This window comes from Pelecanus crispus, chromosome Z (assembly GCF_030463565.1).
Source record: "Pelecanus crispus isolate bPelCri1 chromosome Z, bPelCri1.pri, whole genome shotgun sequence".
Taxonomy (NCBI): domain Eukaryota; kingdom Metazoa; phylum Chordata; class Aves; order Pelecaniformes; family Pelecanidae; genus Pelecanus; species Pelecanus crispus.
The window spans coordinates 74,329,340-74,342,737 of record NC_134676.1 but is presented as its reverse complement, the minus strand read 5'-3'; positions in this window follow the sequence as shown (position 1 = coordinate 74,342,737).

The following is a 13,398-nucleotide window of genomic DNA, read 5'->3' as shown; positions in this document are numbered from 1 at the left end:
AAAATAGATTTTTTTCTGTGGTAACAGAGGTGTGCTCAGGACTACATGGTAATTCTTTTGAACATTAAGAAATAAAGTAAAATTATTTACTTATTGAACAGATGCTAGTCCCTATGAATTCAAACACATATGTTCAGTGGCAAAAAGAGGTTTTATCTGAGGATCATGAAAATTTTCTAGTGAACATATCTTCACTGAAAAATTGATTTGAAGTCTAAGTGAAATATTTAGAAAGATGTTTGCTTTTGCAAGGAAAACTTGATTTCTCAAACAAAGTCAAGTTTTCCATATCTTAAATAATGGCATTGAAAACTAAAATACTTTTATTTTATTTGTTTTCTTGTATGCTTTACTAAGACAAATTCTTTTGTTTGTTTGTTTCCCCTCTGCAAGCAATACCAAGGACGGAAAATATCTTGTTGCAATTGCCTCTTTTACCACAGGCAAGATTATGCTTCATCACAGCACGAAGGGCAGTAACAGAGACATCAGGAAGTCCAGTTTATAAAGGGCCACAGGAGGGAATAAAACAAACTGCAATTCTTTTACGTCCCTAAATCTCATTACCATTTCCCTTAGCTTTCAATTTTTAGCTGGCAGCATGTCCATGGTCGCTTTAGTCAAAAATTACTTTTTAGAAATTTATTATCATCAAATTGTCCACAGAGAATATGTCTGCCTTCAGATGTTGATGATTTTTCTTTATACTTCACTTACAAGTTACCTGTGATTTGTTAGGCTCATGAATTAAGAAACCCATTTAGGCAGTAATATAGACCCAAGACCCAAGATAATTAAGCCAAACATGGAGCCGCACTGGTGACAGTGACCCATATGGTCAGCCTACCTGGGTAACCTGCAAGTTAAAGGGCAGAGCTGCAAGGCAGCAAAGAAAGTGGTACTCATGATTTCTGCTCATAGGATTGAGAAAGGCAAGATGTTGTTCATACCTAGTTATGCAGAAGTTCAAAATGCAAGTTCGCAGCAGTCCGTGTTCTCAGATTCCTGTGTCCAGCTATTCTCTGACATACTGTTGATCTCCCTTGAACTCACTGGGTACAGCTCCATCCTGACATAGGAAAATAAGCAGTTAAACTTGCTTGTGGATTAAGAAAAAAATAAGCAAGAATTAGAGGAGGTGGCATTATATGCTGGAATAGAAAACTGTTGGAAGTAGAAAACTAAGATGACAGATTGTTTTGAGAGGTTAACACTAGAGCAACACACATAATGATCTAGTTTTTCAGTGCCTGTACTTATGTCCAGGATAATCCTCAAGATTGTAAAATGACCAGATGAGCTTTTCAGAAGTTGTGGTAAAACCCAATGGAAAGAAACACCATTAAGTTAGACATAGGAACTTACATCTTTTGAGCAGTCACTGGTAAGTGAGCTGGCACCCTGCTGAAATGAAAAAGGCAATGACATTTGCCTGCTTTCTCAGAAAGCTCTCTGTTACCTTACAGCTATGCCCAATATCTTAGGGCCTTGTCTGCAGCTGTGAGGGGAGTCAAGCTCTCACTGTATACAAATGACATAACTGTATACACATATGCAACTCTGTGAGTATAGGATCATGTTTATTGGTTTAACAGGATTTGATGCATTCTTTTATCTTACTACAGTTTCTAAAGGCAGATTAACATTCGCATGAAACTGTTGAGAACACAGTTTGGCCCACAATTGCTACCAGTGCTTAGATCATGGAAACAGAACAACTCCTCTCCCCAGAAATAAACAAAAAACCAAAACCAAAACCAAAAAAGCTTAACAAAATTTTCTGATTAATGTTTTAATTTTATGAGCTGGTAACAGGAGAATGCAAAAAACCCAAAAATCTTTCACAAGGGAATTCACAAAGGCAAGCTAAATGTGGAAATCAGTAAACATGCAAATACTATGATGCTATATTTTGCAGTCTCTTTGCAGGGTAGAAATGCACTTTAAGGTAAGTCAGCCATTACCATCAATGTTTAATTACTCCTCTGATAATGGATTTCTTCCTGGTACATTGACTATATTTTAGAGTGCAAAACCACTATTAGCCTAACCTCATTGGTATAAAAAAGATGTTGTCACTAAGTTAGTCTTTTCCACTCCCTGCAATTTAACACAGTGGTAACAACAAAGTTCTCTGACAGGATTATGCAGTGTGTTTATTCACATGGATGAAACCATTGTGGTAGTTTGACTCACTGAATTTTAAGTGGTCAGATTTGTGCAAAATAGCATTAAGGAGTTTATATGTTTTGCATAAGATGAATAAAAACATATTCTGTATGAGTAAACAGGTTGAGCATGCCATTTCTTACTCTTACAGCATATTGACATAAGCCCTAATATTGATAATATACTGTAACTACTTAGTAGTAAAAAGGTGTTTCATAAGGTTATATATGGTGGCAGGTTCAAAATGACATAAGCCATGTTGACAGAACCACTTTTTAGATCAATTTACTGTGTTGTTGCATAACTTCTACTTTTTAAACTGTGTTAGACAAATGAAAATATAAAACTACTACAAAACTCTGAGATTTTGCCTTAGCAGTATTTGCTAAAAGAAGCAGTGACTATCTATACTTACCCATATTTTTAGTAAGATTATAACATTATCTTATTCTTAGTTTCCTGCAGAAAAAGGGAGCTAATTAAAGATACCCTTATTAGGGGTGAAGTGGTCTCTTCTCCCACATAGTTAGCGATAGGACAACAGGAAATGGGCTCAAGCTGCACCAGGGGAGGTTTAGGTTGGATATTAGGAAAAATTTCTTCATGGAAAGGGTAGTCAAGCAGTGGAACAGGCTGCCCAGAGAGGTGGTGGAGTCCCCATCCCTGGAAGTGTTCAAAAAACAGGTAGATGTGGCACTTTGGGACATGGTTTAGTCTAGTCTACACTTGATTGGTTTAGTGTGGACTTGGTAGTGTAGGTTAATGGTTGGACTGGATGATCTTAAAGGTCTTTTCCAACCTAAATGATTCTATGATTCTATGAAGTCTATATAATGACTCCATATTTTTCAGTTCAAAAATCTGCTTAGTGTCTTCTTTATCTCTGAGGTTTTGACCATCCAGACACAGACAAACAAAATTGCAGCTCCAAATCTGATTAATGAATTTAAGATTAATGACCAAGGAGAATAAGATTTCCTCATGCTGATGATCTAATGCTGTTTATAGCCTAGTCTAAGGTCAGAGTACACCTGCCATTGCCTTTTTCTCTCTTTGTAATGAGGGAGTCAATGTTTCAAAAAAAGGCAGGATGTAAAATTAAGTCTTTTACAGGACAGGTTTTGCTTAAAAATACAAAAATTATATTTATAGGAATATAATAACTTGTTCTGAAAGTGGGAATGTCAGAATTTTAATGTTCCACTGAAAACAGTAGACAACAGTCTTCCTTTCCAAAGTCCAAGTGGTTTATAAAATCCTTTTCTCATCGTCATTCAAAATCTGGAAAGTTATGTAATGAGAAGACTGACTTACATTTTTGATTACATTGCTGTGCTATGGATGCTCTGTTAATAATAACATTAATTTCAAATATTGTAAACATGGACTAGTTTCACTTTAGAAAAATGTACAGAGCAGAGCCACAAAACATATCACTATAAAATCGCATGAAATTCCTAGTTCTGATTGGAAATAAGATCATCACATACAACATTTTTCTTTTTATATATTTCTTGTTTTGGGAACAAGTTCAGCTGCATGTTGTGGAAAACTTGTAGTTAGTTTAGGATTTTTAATTATTTCTCTAGAATTAAAATGTGAAAATCCTCAAATAGAGATTTTTTTTTTCAGTACAAAGAGTTTCTATTTTCCTAAAATGTGCTTGGACTTACTTTGAAATTTCTAGTGAAAATTCAAATAGACAAAGTCAGCATGATTTCAATTTTTATAATTAATTATAACTGGAAGTAACATTTCTCCATTTTATGAAAAAAGCCAAGTATTTAACAATGAACTGTTTTAATCTGTTTTCTTTTGTTGGTCATTTACAGGGAGGGAAGTTACGGCAAGATACAGAAAAGATGAGAGAATTACCCACAGTTACATGATATGTTAACAACATAGAGAGAATAAAAAATTAGGTCTATAGCATTGTCCCAAGTCTTTTGTTTCACTTGCAGAGGCACGTTGTTCACCTTGGAAAAAGCTTGAGTTTGAAATACTTTGTTGAATTTTTGTTGCTTTAACAATAGTAAAAAAAAAAAAAAAGTACTTCTCATGTGGCTCACAGAAAGGTTTTCAAGGGTTCTGTGTGTTCCAGGATTAAACTGTTTAGTGAGAGTTTAATAATAAATATATATCTTTTCCTCCACTCATTAACAAAATAAGTAAAGGTGAAAGGATAGAGGAAATTTGTTCCCTTGTAACATTTAAAATGAGACTGTGAATGGGGAAAAAAAAAAAAGATATTTGGTAATGTTTTTATAAAGGAAGAACAATGCTCAAACAAGTACTGGTGTAGGACTGAAGGAGAAAAATTAAGAGAAATGAGTCAGGACACATGGTAGAATGGACTAAGGCTCTTTAAAAAATTAAGTTTTAAACTGCATACAAAAATGTTTCAAAAATCAGCAAAATGATCTGAAGGTGATGCTTATGTTGCTAAAGACAGTTTTGATGATGGTTCCAATAAACTGGTCTTGCAAGTCTTGGAGGTTCAGACTGGATGTAAGATGGTTGTTTGCCATGTAAATGAATTATTCATAGGTAAGGAGAGTATCTCACTGTAAACACTTGGTTCCATATCAACCACACTGCATATGTGGCTGGAATGAGTCACTGCATTTCTTCTTGGAAGAACTGATATGCTGCTTGTCTTAGGGCCAAAAGAAAACTTTTAGCTAAATGAGGGACAAAAAAAATGTCTTTCTGACAGGTGTTATATTGCAAACAGGCCAACCCCTGATGAGGCTAATAAAAGGTTATGTGGGTTAGCTGGGAGAAGGTAAAATAGACCCAGTTAAGGCATTAATCAAAATATCAAGATTAAGTGCAGAGACAAAACAAGCATTTACATGTTAGATGATCTTTACAGAACTAGTACACTTCGTGAAATATTTTCTTCAACAGTGACTGACAAGTAGCCCTCTTCAGGACAGGGAGAGAAAGCGGCATTTAAGGCCAGAGGGAAACATTAAGTAACTGCTTAAGGGCAAGAGATGAAGATGAAATGTTTGCTACAGAAGAAACAGGTAACTATTGTTAGGACTCTTTCTTCTTCCAAATAAGTGCCAATGGAAAATATTTGCCATGCTAGTTATTTGGAAAAATAAAAAATGCTGATGAAATTTTCAGCCAATCTGCAAAAGATGATCACATAGCCAGGGTCGTCTTTTTTTTGTCCTTCTATGATGAATACAGGACTGAAATATGGTTTTGGGGTTTGCTTTTTTTCCTTAGAGTATTTTACTGCTTGCATTTTAGCTTTAGGAAAATGGAAAATGTCAAATCTAATTGCCACTGATTCAGTTAGAGAATCATTTGGCATTCTCTGGGATATCTAATGCAAGGACTGGGGGAACAGATCTGCAAAGATCTCTGTATTTGTGGTCTTAATAAAACCGTACATTTAAAGATGGCAAAAATATCCACCTTTGAGTTAACTGTTACACTCTTTGAGAAAGCTGTGATTGAAATACTTCATGCACCTCTGAACACAAACTCTTCCATCCTTTCTTAGAAATTACTATATTTTTCTCTATTAATCCTTTACTGACCTTCAAGACCACTTTTTTATAGGCAAAACCATTCCTACTCCATGTTAGTTATCAAATTACAAAGACAAGCACTGCATTCACTTGGAAAAGTGGTAACGGACACTAGGCCAAATTCTAGTAAGGACAGGCTCTTTGTAGTTTCCATCTCTACTCGTCTAAGGCTTGCAGGTGTAAACAAGGACACTACACCAGAAACTTGTGTCACAAACTCAAGGTGGTGTTGTTCGTTAGCTAATCTGTTATTTTTTTGCAATGAAAAAAAAAAGGTATGAAAATAAATTGATATCTGTCCTGGTTTCGGCTGAGATAGAGTTAATTTTCTTCCTAGTAGCTGGCATAGTGCTCTGTCTTGGATTTAGGATGAGAAAAATGTGATAACACGCTGATGTTTTTAGTTGTTGCTAAATACTGCTTATGCTAGTCAAGGACTTTTCAGCTTCCCATGCTCTGCCAGGTGCACAAGAAACTGGGAGGGGGCACAGCCAGGACAGTTGATCCAAACTGACCAAGGGTCTATTCCATACCATAGGCCATCATGCTCAGTATAGAAACTGTGGGGGGTGGGCCAGGGAGCAGCGATCGCTGCTCAGAAACTGTCTGTTTATCATTTGACGGATTGTGAGCAACTGCATTGTGCATCACTTGCTTTGTATATTATTGTTATTATTATCATTATTCTATTAATATTATCATTACCATTTTACTTTATTTAAATTTTTAAACTGTTCTTATCTCAACCCAGGAGTGTTTCTCACTCTTACTCCTTCGATTCTCTCACCCATCCCACCAGGGCAGGGGGAGTGAGCAAGCAGCTGCGTGGTGCTTAGTTGCTGGCTGGCGCTAAACCACAACAATATCTTATCTGCCCTTTAAGATTTTAACAATTTCCTTTTCAGCATTTAGGATTAAAAACAAATAATATATTTTTTAGCAGACAGCCTTCAGGCTGCTTTCTATTCAGCATAACCAGTTTTTAAAAAGGACATCAGATAAAATTCTTGAGACACAGTTGGATAATATTAAGAAATGGATGTTATGAAATAACAAATATCCTTTTCCTTTCTTAAGTTTTGGCATTATAGTGCTTGCTTCCTGTACTTTTAAATAGCTGATACATAAGGGGGAAGAGCTAAAATTGATATTTGAAAAGGGATATAGTCAGGTGTTGCAACTGCCTGACTGGGACAGGTCCACAGAATAGACAAGTAGTCAGGATAGTGACTTCTGTTAAAAATGAGTGACATGATTTGCTAAGCATAAGGGATCTATTTTCTACCTGGTGCATAGGAGTTTATATACAGAGCTCCCTTCACAACAAATAAAGGGATTTGTCTATCTAAAACCCTGCACATGCTTCTGAAAATCTACCACATAATGTCAGTAGAAGATTTGATGATCTCTGAAATAAAAATAAGATTTAATGTGTTTCTGCAGTTGTGACCACTTGGATTTTCCTTCTGTTCATATTGTAGCAGTCAGGTAGTCATAGTTACAGTTAAATGACCTATTTACAATAAAAATGTACATTGTTTGCTCTTTTTATTTTTCTTCACATTATATACAAATGAAAACCTGTTTCTTGCAGAAGTTTATATGGAATTATATTTTGAATGTTGCATCCTTGCCCACTTCATCTTCTGTGTTTTTTCAAAATTAAATCTCATCTTGGCTCAAAACAAGGTTTCTTGGAAAGTATAATCAAAAGGTTGCATGTCAGGAACTACCAATGGGTTGTAGATTGAGAGCTCACAGAAAACTGTCATAAAAGCATAGCATTAAGACCATGGAAAAGGGGGAAGAAGAAATGAATCAGCTCCTTAAATAACTTGTCAGTCTCTGGTGTGTTGTTAATTACTTCTGGTGAAGCTCTATGCATTTGTAGGGCTGCCAAAGCAGCATTTCAGGTCTCTGTTTCCATCCCTAGCTTTTGTGTCATTACAGAATCATAGAATAGAATCATAGAATTGTTTAGGTTGGAAAAGACCTTTAAGATCATCCAGTCCAACCATTAACCTAACATTATCAAGTCCACCACTAAACCAACTAAGGGTAGAGTAGCAACTTCATGTTTCCTGGCTTGGTGGCTGGATTATTTATAATGAAAGTAAAAACTAGGAATCATTAAGGTTGGAAAGGATCTCTAAGATCATCAGTCCAACCATCAACCCAACACCACCATGCCCACTAAACCATGTCCCAAAGTGCCACGTCTACCTGGTTTTTGAACACTTCCAGGGATGGTGACTCCACCACCTCTCTGGGCAGCCTGTTCCAATGCTTGACTACTCTTTCCATGAAGAAATTTTTCCTAATATCCAATCTAAATCTCCCCTGGCACAGCTTGAGCCCATTTCCTCTCATCCTATTGCTAACTACTTGGGAGAAGAGACCAACACGCACCTCACTACAACCTCCTTTCAGGTAGTTGTAGAGAGCTATAAGGTCTCCCCTCAGCCTCCGCTTCTCTAGGCTAAACAACCCCAGTTCCCTCAGTCCCTCCTCATAAGGCCTGTGCTCCAGACCCTTCACCAGCTTTGTTGCCCTTCTCTGGACATGCTCCAGCACCTCAATGTCCTTCTTGCAGTGAGGTGCCCAAAACTGGACACAGAACTCCAGGTGCGGCCTCACCAGTGCTGAGTACAGGGGATAAAGAACTTCCCTGCTCCTGCTGGCCACATTATTCCCGATACAAGCCAGGATGCTGTTGGCCTTCTTGGCCACCTGGGCACACTGCTGGCTCATGTTCAGCCGGCTGTCAGCCAGCATCCCCAGGTCCTTTTTGGCCAGGCAGCTTTCCAGCCACTCTTTCCCAAGCCTGTAGCTTTTCATGGGGTTGTTGTGACCAAAGTGCAGGACCCAGTACTTGGCCTTGTTGAACCTCACACAGTTGGCCTCGGCCCATCGGTCCAGCCTGTCCAGGTCCCTCTGCAGGGCCATCCTACCCTCCAGCAGATTGACACTGCCACTCCAGTTTGGTGTCATCTGCAAACTTACTGAGGGCACACTCAATCCCTTCATCCAGATTGTTGATAAAGATATTAAACAAGACTGGCTCCAAAACTGAGCCCTGGGGAGCACTGCTTGTGACTGGTCTTCCTTCAGAGGTCACCAGTATCCTCCCAGGCAGGACTTTCCTACCACACTGCATCACAGACGGACACACAGCATTGCTAGCCAATGGACAGCCCTCATCTGCACCCTTTCCAGTAGCTCCTGGTGAAAGCCCCAGCAACTGTAGAAATACAAATTCAATGTCAAAACTGCATGTTATTTCTCACTCAGCCCCTTTCTAATGGGTCCGTTTACATGGCATTACACAAAGTTCCATGCTAAGGTGAAAATTTATATCTTTCCAACAAAGGAATAGAAGAAGACTATTAACTACTGGTTTTGAACCATTTTCAAACTGTCAGGAGTAAATGGGACTCCAGAGAATTCTCTGGAACAGGAAACATTTGAAGTGAAACCCATCCCCCTTCAGCTGTTTGCAGAGATGCTGTCTCCGAAATTCTATATGCAACATTTCTCTATTTTCTCTTTATCCATGTCTAAAGCTTCCTGTCTGCCTGATGCAGGCCATTTGACAAGAGAAGCAGAGAAGCAGCATTTGTAGTATCTGTTTAGCGTAACCAGGGGAGAAACTTATAATTCATAATATGCATTATGAATCTTAGAAAGAAAATGTAAACGCAAGCTGTAGATTAAACAGGCAAGCAATGTAGCTAATCAAACTGTGATTCTTGTGATGTTTACTTAAGCATCATGCTCAATTCTAAATCAGAAATTCCAATCAATAAATACCACAGAATGGTCAGGATCCATCTTCATCCTTGCAATTAGGTTAAATTATAGGGTAGTGCTCTGTTTGTAATGTTGTTGTGAGACCCTGTTAACTGGACAGCTTTGACTATACGTAATCTGTGAGGGGAGTAGTGTGAGTTGGCCCAAACTGTAGCACACCGAGTTTTAAATGCAACCTGTTAAACAGTTGTGATTTGCTTTCATGATTGTTGTGGTTTAACCCCAGTCAGCAACTAAGCACGACACAGCCACTCGCTCACCCTCCCACCGCCAGTGGGATGGGGGAGAGAATCAGGAAAAAAAAAAGTAAAATCCGTGCATTGAGATAAAGACAGTTAAACAGGACAGCAGAGGAAGAGAAAATAATAATAATAATGATAAAAGAATATACAAAACAAGTGATGCGCAATGCAATTTCTCACCACCTGCTGATCAATGCCCATCCAGTTCCTGAGCAGTGGTGACCCCTCCCGGCCAACATCCCCACCCCCCCCAGTTTATATACTGAACATGACATCATATGGTATGGAATAGCCCCTTGGTCAGTTTGGATCAACTGTTCTGGCTGTGCCCCCTCCCAGCTTCTTGTGCACCTGGCAGAGCATGGGAAGCTGAAAAGTCCTTGACTTAGCAACAACTAAAACATCAGAGTGTTATCAACATTTTTCTCATCCTAAATCCAAAACAGAGCACTATGCCTACTACTAGGGAGAAAATTAACTCTATCCCAGCTGAAACCAGGATAATGATGTAACTGGCTTAATGCATTACACTTGTTCCTTGTCTTTTATTCCAGTCTGCTGCTTTCTTTTAGTTTTCCTTGCTATGGGTACCAAACTGGTGTGATGGACTTCACCACATTTGAGTGCATGGCACCTTTCTTCACTTGAGTACAAATCATGTTGTTATGCTCAGGAACTTGCTGGTAACCAGCTGAATAATTATGAGTGCTATTGTCACTGACAAGAGTTGCATGCTGAAGCAAAATATTGTGATAATTGTAAAAACGTTGAGAATGGGGCTGTGAGGTTTTGATTATTTCTTAGTTTAGTACTGTCACAATATACCAAGAAATTCTGTGTTTGAGCTTCTGACATCTACCACTGGCCTCTATAAAAGTTGAATCAGGTGGAAACTGATGCACGACCTCTAGATTTGCCTCAGTTATAATTATTAGTAACGGTAAATGAGAAGATGCACTGCCCCATTCAGGACCCAGGTCCCCATAGCCAGTTTGCCCTGCCAGTTGTGTTGTGGGTAGGTGCATGTGGTCTCTGATGCAGCTTGTAGGATGAAGTCTGGTCCTGGCAGGCCAGGTGCCTCTGCCAGAAAAGAGGTTTCATCTCTTTCTTCTTGAAAGCCACCTGGGTGTAGCACTGAAACCTCCTAGATCAGGTTTTATTTTCTAAGGGTACTTATGTGGCCATGTTGGCATTTCTTGATAGCAGCTTCCTGACTGGTGAATACTCCATACTTTGGCCTGTATCTCAAGGAGAGAACACTCATGCTAACTAGCAGGTGTTAAATTTTGAAAGCCAATGAGAAGCCACAGACAAATAAAAAAATAGTCAGGAAATTACTCTTTTTAAGAACTCTGAAAAACAGTGAGGAAATGTGTAGAAGGAACATCTGTCTCTTCATAAATGAGGAAAAAAAATCTTCCCTTCCAGGAGAATGTCCTATATGGGAAGGCAAGTCATATTTTGCTGGAGGAGACAAAGGAGGAGAGAAGAAAAAGACCAAGGAAGGACAAGGTTAATACAGCATGGGCAAGGACAGTTCAGTCATGCTCTTTGCATGGCCCATCTTTTTTCTTCCAGAAAGTCCTTTGTGAGCCTGGCTTTTACTTGTTCAGTCTGTCACTCTTGGTGGCAGCCACAGTGCAAAGGCAGCAATAGTCTTTAGCAGGCAATACTCTTTTAGCATGGATTTCTGCCAGCAGCAGTCAACAGGAGGGTGTCTCTGAACTACTTAGCTGGTAAGCAGCACCTTTACATAACCTTTAGTCAGTTAATGATACATTAATATTCAGTAGATGATTTAATGAACTTTACTGGGCTTCTCAAACATAAACAGTAGTGGTGGTGAGAACTGTGTGTTTCATGAAGGGAGGGCTGAGCTCAGTCAAATTGAATTGAGTGGAGCTACTTTCTTGTTTGCTCTCACGAGTATCTCAGAGGCCCCAAAACATGCATGTTAGAATTCTACACAGATAGTGTAAATATGCAGATATCTATTTCTCCAACAATGATGAGGAAAATTATGTTAGTCTGTGCATTGACCCCATGCAGGTTGGATTACATCAACCTCACTATACATTGGTCTGATGACTTCCTACACTGATTATGACTCTTTCAAAACTCTGTCTGGGGGGTATAAACAAATTAAAATTGCTCAGCTAATTTCTTCCCTGCTGAGAGCACTGTACTGGTTTCTGCTATGTTCCTGAACTATTTCAAACATTTGACTTTTTACATATCCCAGTCTTGCAGGGTTGGCACCTGCGCAGCACTGCAAACTCTTAACTCCTCACAGATGTCATCCTGCTCAACTGCTAGCTTGAAAGAAGCTGCTGGTAGCTTCCAAAACCCTGCAAAACCTGCTGTGTAGACTTAGGTGTCTCTCTTTACATACTGGTGTGGTTTGAATTGCCTTGATTGGTCAAGTTGGAAATTACTGAAGACCAGAACAGGCATCCCTTCATTTCAGAAGCTGGTGGATGGAGTTGCATGTTTTAGGGTGCTTCTGCCGACTTTGCTTTTCATTACTATTTGAGAACAGGGAGCTTTTGGCAACTGTGGGGAGAGAGACAAGTTTGTGGGCTTAGTCTTTTATAGGTTTGAGCCTGTCTCAAGGGAGAGCCTGGTTTGAGTGAGCTCTAAATTTTGGCTGTCTTACATTGTAAGTTGAACATTTATCTTGCTTGTTTATTTTACCATTTATAAAATCTTATGCTGTGTCAGTTTGATATTATAGGAACCGAATTCTCTCATGTACAAAATCAAGCCCATCTGAGGCAATGATAATGTAAATAAGTTCTCCCCAAAATACTTGTGGCAGGAACACTTTGAAGGAAATGAATAATGATTTAGTATCCAGAATGTCCATTCAGTCTTTGGTTCATCTAGGCAAGACTGTCTTTTACTGCTTTCAGTGGTACAGCATAATGGGGACTTGCAAATACTGTTCTGCTCCACCCAGCAGTTCTGAAAAATACCTGAAATCACAACATTGCACCATATTGCCTTTCCCATTACAACTGAATAAGCTCTAGGCTGGCAAGACAGTACAGCATGTCTAGCATGTAAATGATATCTAAGTTCAAGACTGCCTCACGTAAGTCAAATGATGTAGGCAAAAGCCTTAAGCTGTGAGTGGGACCACATGCTCTTTTGGTACTGGCATAGAGTTTACCTGCTGTCTGCACAACACAGTTGTATGAGGATCAAACTGTTCAATGACTCAAATTTAGGAGTGGCTTTAGATCATCACTTGCGTTTACATTACTGAATTATTTTACCAGCAAGATCAGCTGTTTGGCCATCTGTGCTTGGGTAGGAGGTTGTGACCTTTTCTTTCTCAAAATTAAGTTACACTAATAAGCTCTGTTTGAGCCTGTGCCCTGAGTTCATCCAGAAGCGGAAGCTGGTTCTAAAAAAATTACTCAATTTCTTTAGTGTGCTTTCAGGATGGCAACCAGTTTTTTCTGTTGTCTCATCTATTGGCAGATATCTGAGCAGAGTTTGAGATGCTTGGTTGGAGATATAAAATATTTAAATAGTACTGAATATAAGGGCTCATCTCCATACTATCATTGACATAGTACCATTTTTTCTCCTATCACAATAAAAGTCACTACTGGCAGGGCATT